Genomic DNA, 8,531 nt, shown 5'->3' with positions numbered 1-8,531 from the left:
AAGAAACTTCTAGAAGAACTTTAAAACTTTCAAAAGAACAGGGCAACATCTTACCCTTTTTCTATTAAAAAAAAAGAAAAAGAAAAGTTAAAAGGGAAAATTTTGAACAATGTTCAGTGTCCACTTGTGGAGGAATCATTGGAGTCATCACTCGCATCGTCTGCATCTGAGTCATCACTCAATGATTCAACCACTTGATGACTTTTAGTTTGGTCACGGTTTCCATTTTGCCTGTCAGTCAGATTCTGTCTCTGCGGTCGCAGGTCAGGACGAACACACTTCGAAGGTACCCATTGTACCCCTGTATCTGTGGATACGCACACATACCCACGCGCTGAAGCGATAAGGTTATAGGGACCTTCCCACTGTTTGGTGACTAAATTCCGCACCTGAACCTTCGCTCGAGGCTGATGTGTCTTGTCCGCAGCCTGCAACAAAAGGTGATGATTCAAAATGACAGGGTTATTTGAATTCTGCGGCACAGTAAGATGATTGATGGTATACAAAGCTTTTGCCAACCGACTGTGCAGGGTTTCACACTGCATTCCCTGTTTTTGTTTCTGAAGAACCCACTTCAGAGTACCATGAGCGCGTTCTACAATAGCATGACCAGTCGGAGAATGAGGAATACCAAACTTGTGTGACACACCCCATGACTACAGGAACTGCCGCACCTTCTGCAATGCATAAGCAGGACCATTGTTGGTTTTCACAGCAAAAGGTATGCCCAGAACGGCAAAGGCCTGCCTCCAGTGGGCAAGAACATCGTGGGTCTTCTCTCCAATGTGAGCAGAAGCCCACATCACAGAGGAGAACATGTCCACAGTGACATGCACATACTTGAGCCGGCCAAACGTGGCAATCTGGGTGACATCGATCTGCGAAAGATCCAAGGCCTTAAGGCCTCTGGTGTTTACCCCCACCGGCAAAGGCACAGCAAGCACATGACAGTCGTCACACGACTCAACAATGTCACAAGCCTCAGCTGGCGTCAACTGAAACTGTTTCTGCAAGGTATGTGCATTCTGATGGAAAAACCCATGCGATGCCTTGGCCTGTGCAAGTGTGTCAGACTGAGGTGCTACCCACGCTGGGTTAGCCAACTTGTCAGCCCTCGCACTACCTGCTGCCACAAATCCTGGCAAATTGGTGTGACTTCTTACATGCAGAATGTAGTACAGATGAACCCCGGCCTGAATGGCACACCACAGGATCTTCAGTAAATGAAGCAAGGCAGGATTACTGACCTCCTTCAAAACTGAATAACCCAACCACTGTGTGATGTCAGACACCTAGGCAGAATCCATGACCAAATTGAAAGGTTCCTGGGAAAATTTCTCAAATACCATGACAGCAGCCCTCAATTCAACCAATTGGGCTGATCCATCCTCATGACCTTCCAGAACCTGCCACTCAGATCCATCCCTCCAAGTAACAATGGCCTTTCCTGTTTTCCCCAAATGGTCAGTGAAGACAGTGTGTCCTTGCACTGGCTCCTGACTATTTTTGGGCCGCAAAGAGATTTGTGTGAATTTCGCCACATGCAGTAGCTTGTGGCTGGGCAGATGATAAGTGATCTGCCCTGAAAAGTTTTCCAGAGCACTTTGCAGGGACAAACTGTGTGCAAAGCTCCAGTCACAATCCTCCCACTGTACCAGGAGTATGATCTTTGTGGGATCCGCACTCATCAATTGCAAACACCGTTGCCATCATTTGATTATCAAGCGAGCAATTAGCTCCAACAATGCGGTTGCCATCTTCTGTGGCTGATGGGGCAGGAAAACCCATTCCATGATGTGCAAAGAATCAGACCATTTGTCACTCCATTGGCCAATGATGCCTGTGGGAGTAGTAATGAACACAGTGACATCAACGGAAGGATCAATACGATAAACCTGACAAGCCGAAACAGCTTGCTGAACCTTCTCCACCACCTGACATGCCTCAGGGGTCAATGTGCAAGGCAACTTTAAATCAGAGTCTCCCTTTAACAAATCAAACAGAGGAGACAGTTGTGCATTGGTCAGTCCCAAGTACAGACGTAACCAAATGATGACACCTACCAATTTCTGGGCATCATTCAGTGTCTTCACCAAATGCACAAATTTCACCTCCTGGTGTTGGATTGTCTGTTCCAGAATTCTGACCCCCAAATACTTCCAAGGAGGTTGTTGTTGAACCTTTTCTGGAGCCATCTGCAGCCCACGAGAATGCAAAGCATTGAGCAACTGAGGCTGTATCCTCAGCAGCTCATCCTGGGTGGACGCAGCCACCAAAATGTCATCCATATAGTGATAAAGATGGGCATCAGGAAACTGCTTGCAAACTCCAGACAAGGCACGGGCCACATACCATTGGCATATGGCCAGAGAATTGTGCATTCCTTGGGGCAAAAATCTCCATTGATATCGCTGTGCAGGCTCAGCATTGTTGATTACTGGCACCAAGAAGGCAAATTTTGGTCTGTCATCAGGATGCAAAGGAATTGTAAAAAAACAATCCTTCAAATCCACAATAAGGATCAGCCAATCTGCAGGAAGCATGGTAGGTGACGGCATGCCTGCCTGCAATGTTCCCATGCTTTCCATCACAGCATTGACCTTTTGGAGGTCTTGTAACAACCTCCATTTCCCAGATTTTTTCTTGATGCAGAAGACAGGAGTGTTCCAGGGACTGGTAGAAGGCTCCAGATGACCCTGGTCCAACTGCTCCTGCACCAGGTTTTGAAGGGCAACTGATTTGTCTTGAGGGAGGGGCCACTGGTTCTCCCAGATGGGTTTGTCCACCAGCCACTGTAAAGGAAGCATGGGCTACTCTGCGTGCTTTATTGCAGTGGCCCCCATCAAAAATCCATCCCCATGCACACCCCCCATGCGGACAGAACATCCCTCCCCCAGAGGTTAACACTAGTTGAAATAACATGAGGCCGAATCATGGCTGGCTGTCCTCTGAGTTTGCAATCAGCATGGGCTGCTGGCAATCAGCATGGGCTGAAGCTGTAATTGGACAATTAACCCCAATATGCAAATGGACCAAAACTTATAAAAGTGTGAAAACTTGTGACATGCAGTCTATCTTGGGTCCATCTCGGGTAGAGCCACGGCCAGGCTCTTGTACTGCCCAAGGTATATCCTTTGTAGGCCTTTTTAATAAATACCTACTTAATTCCTCTAACACTGTCTAGCTTCTGTTCTAGGTAGCCTCTTTAGGCATCACAGGTGTTTCTTTATTTGACACCAGGAATGAGAGGCATAGCTCCATCACAAACTCACGCATCCATTCTTAGCACAGTACTTTTACACTTTTTTTTACTTAATGTGCACATTATACTTTCCTAACCTTCATATTTTGCAACATATTTTCTAATCACATGATTATGTAAGGCCTTGTAGCACATGCACGGTTTTTGCACAAGGTGGTCGTCAGCCTCCTGGTAGTCATTTTTGATGAAGGCTCAGACATCTTTCTTGGGCTTGAACTTTTCACCCCTGCTTCCTGCACACACTCTATAAGATTGTCTGCTTAAATAGCCAGTTGTGAAAAATGCATATTAAATGATTGGCTCTTCACAAATATTAAATTGAATACTATATGTGTTATGTTGGAAAGTTATTTTGTAGTACTGTATTAATCCTTTTTAAGTAGTGTGGTAGATATAGTTTTAGGTCATAACATAATGCTATAATAGAAACTGTGCGATGTAAGATATTTTTTTAACTTGCTCAAGAAAGGGACGAGATAATGAAGAAATTCTTCATGCAGAAATAACAGCAACAGACAACTAAGAGTTACTGCCTCCCTATCGGAAAAGACAAACATCCTTCCACCTCATCTCCATCTTTAAGGAGCCACCAGGATTAAAGGGAAGAAACTTCCAATAACCAGAGAACACCCTTGGTTTGAAAAGAATTTATGCATCATGTATCAGATATATGAATATGCAACAGGCTATTGCTTTTAAGGGTTAATCCTTTGTTAGCAAGACATGCTTTCAAGAGGAAAGCATCCAAACGTTCGTAATTCTTTGCTTTTTATTGTCCTTTATTGTCCTAACTCTGATTGTCCAAATTCTTATTGCTCTATTTTTATAACTATTTTATTACTCTTAAAATTTTAAAACAAGTGATTGGTGTTTTTCACACCAGTGGTTAGCTTTTTGCAGTTAGCTCTGCTAAATTTGCTGTTTCCTAAAAAGTGCCTGTTACAAAGTAACTACTTCTTTCTGTATAGTTCAAGCTTTATCTTGTTGCCTCGGCATCAAATTAGGCCGCGATTCAAGGACGGCAAAGGGACAATTTGGGGGGCTTTCTGGCATGTCCTGTGTTCCCCCCCCCCCCATATATATTCCCTGCCCTGCCCCTACCGGTCCCTCCTGTGCCCACTAAATTCCCCCATGGAAGAAGAGTTATCCCAAATATCTGGGGTTCCAGGCTTATGGAAAGGACCCCCACCATTTGCCCCCCCAGCCTCCCAGATCTTCTCTTGGGATGGCAGTGACTGTAGGAAAGGGGCATCTCCCAATGGGACACTTCTAGGCCAGGTCTAGACAGAAATGTGAGGGGCAAAATGTCTGGCACAGGATTTTGGGCCTCAAAGCTACCAAAGCCAGGCCTTGCAGGGAGCTGGGGGGTGGCATGGCCCTGGTTGTTTCCCAGAGAGGGCTGGCTTCACAGAGGGGCTCAGTCTCACCTGGCAAAGGGAGCTAAAGCATGTGGGAATGGATCCCTGCTGGCCTGCCCCAGGCCATGACTGTCACCTGCACACCTAAGGACTGGGAGTGGGTGTTACATACCATGGCTGTGGCAGGGGCAAAGATATGCATGGCCACAGACAGGCCATGGCACTGTCTGCATGCTGTCCCTGCTGCTTCTCCTCTAGCCACCTGGGGGGCAGGAGCTCCCACCCACCTGCTCCTTCAGCAAAGGAAGGGACATAGCGGGGGCTCATGGAAGCCAGGGGTCATTGTGACAAAGCGGGGCCTCATGGAACCCGTGGTGCATTGTGACCCTGTGGCACCCAGGAGACCCTTTGTGATGCTGTGGAACTTCATGGAACCTGGCTCCACTGTGACACCACAGAAACTCAGGGAACCCTGGAAACCATGGTGACACTATAGAATCTGATGGAACCCTGAGGACCACTGTGACACTACGGAACCTGGTGGAACCAAGGTGCTATAGTGATATTGTGGGGCTTTTTTTGAAGCAAGGAGACACTGGTGGGAACCCACATGATCATTAATCCTGACAGGAACCTACTGAAGGATGGGCTGCACTCTCCCAGCTTCCACAAGTCTTCCTGCAGCACTGGCTTGCCACAGGCTCACTTCTTCCTTTGGGAATGGTTTTGGGGAAGGATATAATCCTTCCTTGCACCATCTCTTCCATAAAGCCACTGGACAATCATGAAGTGCAGTGGAGAAAAATCACAGATGGGCACAGAGAGGACAGTTGGGGGTGAACATATGAGCAGTTTGAGGGTGAACCAATGCAGAAATACTGTGGATGGACATCAGTGCCAAGAGATGGATTTGACACTGGGAATGTGTCCCTGACCACCTCTTGGCTCTTCAACTCACGGATCATTTTGTGGATGGGGATCACGGCATCTCTATTCATTTGGTACTGCCAGCAGCGCACTGTTGAGGTGGCAATTGGTACTCATTGCTCTTCCACCTTCAGGAGTCCTACTGCAGATGGGTTTTCTGATAGTCCAGGTAAGATGTTCAATTGCTTGATGCCCTCTGTCTCTACAGCAGCTATTCTAAATGCCCACCTGAGTCCCTTTGGGCCTTTGAAATACCCACTTCAGAGGAAGTCTATGCCGAAAATGCAGAGGCCTCTAGGCCAGACACAATAGGGTGTTTCTTGCACTCATTTCCAATCAGGCTCACATCAGCTTCCACTAAGGTAAAATCCTGTGATCCCCCTGTCACACCAGCAATAGAAACAAATTCTGCCCCCACATATCTTGATGGGATTCACGTGCACTGCGCACCAGTGTCGACCAAAGCTTTATATTTTTGTGGTTCAGATGTGCCAGGCCAACGAATCCACACAGTCCAGAAAATCAGTTTTTCCCTCACCTCTACCTGGCTAGAGACAGGGCCCCTCTAAGCCTGGTTATCCTTCCTTTCCTGGGGCTTATGTCTTGGAGGTTCCTTCAAGAGGATCGAAAATATCATCATCATCATCATCATCATCATATATGGCAGTTCAGTTATGGGCCACTGGAGCTGCTTCCCTTTTGGTGAAACTTCCTCTTGGAGTCTTGCCTTCCTTCAATTCACGTACCAGTTGTGCCAGAGCAGCAGTAGATTTTCCATTCCATCTCCTCATGTTTTCTCTGCAATCACACAGGAAGAACCACAACTCAGATCATGAGGTGTACCTTCTTTCCCCATCTGGGGAATGTCTGTGTTGGGTACCAGAACCTCTGATCTGTACTACTGAGATTTGGGGAAAACCCTCTTTAATCTCCTCCCTGAGTTTCTTGTGATTCTCCTCTATCTTATCTTCTAATTTCTGCAGGCATGTCTCCACTGCTATGATTCTGGCATGTGTTGGGCCATGTACACCATCTGCATATGCTCGGAGCTTCTTTGCCATATCAAGCACGGTCTCCTCACTATCATCCCGCTTCATTATTGCTAAAGCAGAAGCATATTCTTGAGGCCCAAGTCGTACAAGTTTTCGCCACATCACAGACGTACATGGTACCAAGTCTGGATTTACATGATTACATCATCTGAGAAGGCAATCTCTGTCACTCTGCCATTTCCCTCAAGTGTTGAATTCCTTGTTCTATAGTCTTCCATTGGGTTTGCTGCATATAGAGATCATCTGCACACAGGTATCTTTGTGACACACTTCCCAGGACCTGTGCCCAGAGACTCTAAGAGTCAGCTCCCCTCATCATTCCTTGGTCAATAACTGGATCATGTGACAGGGATCCTAAATGCCTTGCTTCACTACCGTCCAAAATTGTAGCCTTGCCTGCAGCATTCCAAAGACGGACTACCAACCAACTATAGATTCATCAGGTCTTCGACTGTAATCCTTTCTTAGGCCATGAAGGTCCTTCAGGGAATAAGACTCAATAGTATCTTCTGATCTTGTATCAGTTGCTTTAACTCCAGCTATTGTGTCAGTCATTGGCTTTGAGGGTCCTTCCCCTTGATCATTATTGTCAGTCACTAGCCAATTGGTTTTGCCTGTGTGCTTCTTTCCTGCAGCGACTGCCAGTGGTTTAGGGTTACTGTCTGGTTTAGCTACAACCTGAGTAGCTGGGGTGTTGGCTGCAGCCTGGGGTAGCTGCTGATTTATGCCCCCCTGCCTCTATCTGCAGCCTGGGGTAGCTGCTGATTTATGCCCCCCTGCCTCTATCTGCCGCCCTACAGTATCTAGCAGTGTGCAATAAGCATAGGCCAGGGCTCAGCTTATTGCAATGAGCTTTTTCTACTTAGAGTCATCATGACACTTCTCTTTCAGGTATTTCCACACCTCAGCTGGGTTCTGAATTTGTTCACATGGAAAACCCCAGTCTATAGGGTCAGAAAATTCCTTCAGGATTTGGCCCATATTTTCCCATTCTCCACACCACTCAGGATTTTCCACACCTGGGTCAGGGGTCTCATCAGCTCCTCTGGACATCTCAGCCCTTACTCTAGAGAAGCTGCAGACTGTATACAGGAAGTTTACTAGATTAAATACCAGAAAGATGGTCTCTTTAACATTCAGGAGAAACTGAACATTCTCAAAAAGTGACATAACAGATTGAAAGGAGAAGAAGGAAAGGAGAGGCTGGAAAATGTCATCCTCTGCTCCTCCTCTAACAAACTGTGTGCAATTACTAATAAACCCCCAAAACATACTACTGGAACTAGGATGCAGGGTAGGAGGAAGAAACCATAAACCATACATATCTTGAACAGACTCCAGTATCTCTGTAAATGCCCTATAGATCACTGTCACCAAGCCCAGCACAATAGCTATTTTAATCCATGCTCCTCTATTGTAAAAACTATGTGTAAGGGACAATAATCCTAGTGTCCAAAAAAGTACTAAAACCTCAAAGAACCCTAGAGACCAGAATCACATGAAGGTCTCCACCCCAAGAGACATTACAAATTCAAGTAACATGTCTATTGACTGCTTTAACCCACTACAGAGCAAGCACAACCAACATCCAATAAATAAAGGTTTTTTTCCACTTTCTCGGGCCTCATGTTGGGCACCAATAAATGTATTTGTCCTGGTTCAGGGCAAATTTGGGAGAGAACCCCCAAAGGGGTTCCTCTAGAAAGCAGAGTCAATCGGCTCCTCCCCCCATCCGGTTCAGGTAAAAAATACCTCCTTGGAGAAAAGTGGAAAAAACTGTTTATTAAACAAGGAAATCTAAACAATATTAAACAATAAAACTTCTTGCCACTCCAAAAGAGAGACAAACTCAGAGAAATCCCCCCGCCCTGGGCTGCAGCTTGGCTCACTCAGTCACTTACCAGTCCCTCTGGCGCTGGAAATGCCGCAGCC

The sequence above is a fragment of the Vidua macroura genome, chromosome 19 (assembly GCF_024509145.1).
Source record: "Vidua macroura isolate BioBank_ID:100142 chromosome 19, ASM2450914v1, whole genome shotgun sequence".
Taxonomy (NCBI): Eukaryota; Metazoa; Chordata; class Aves; order Passeriformes; family Viduidae; genus Vidua; species Vidua macroura.
This window is presented reverse-complemented; position numbering follows the sequence as displayed.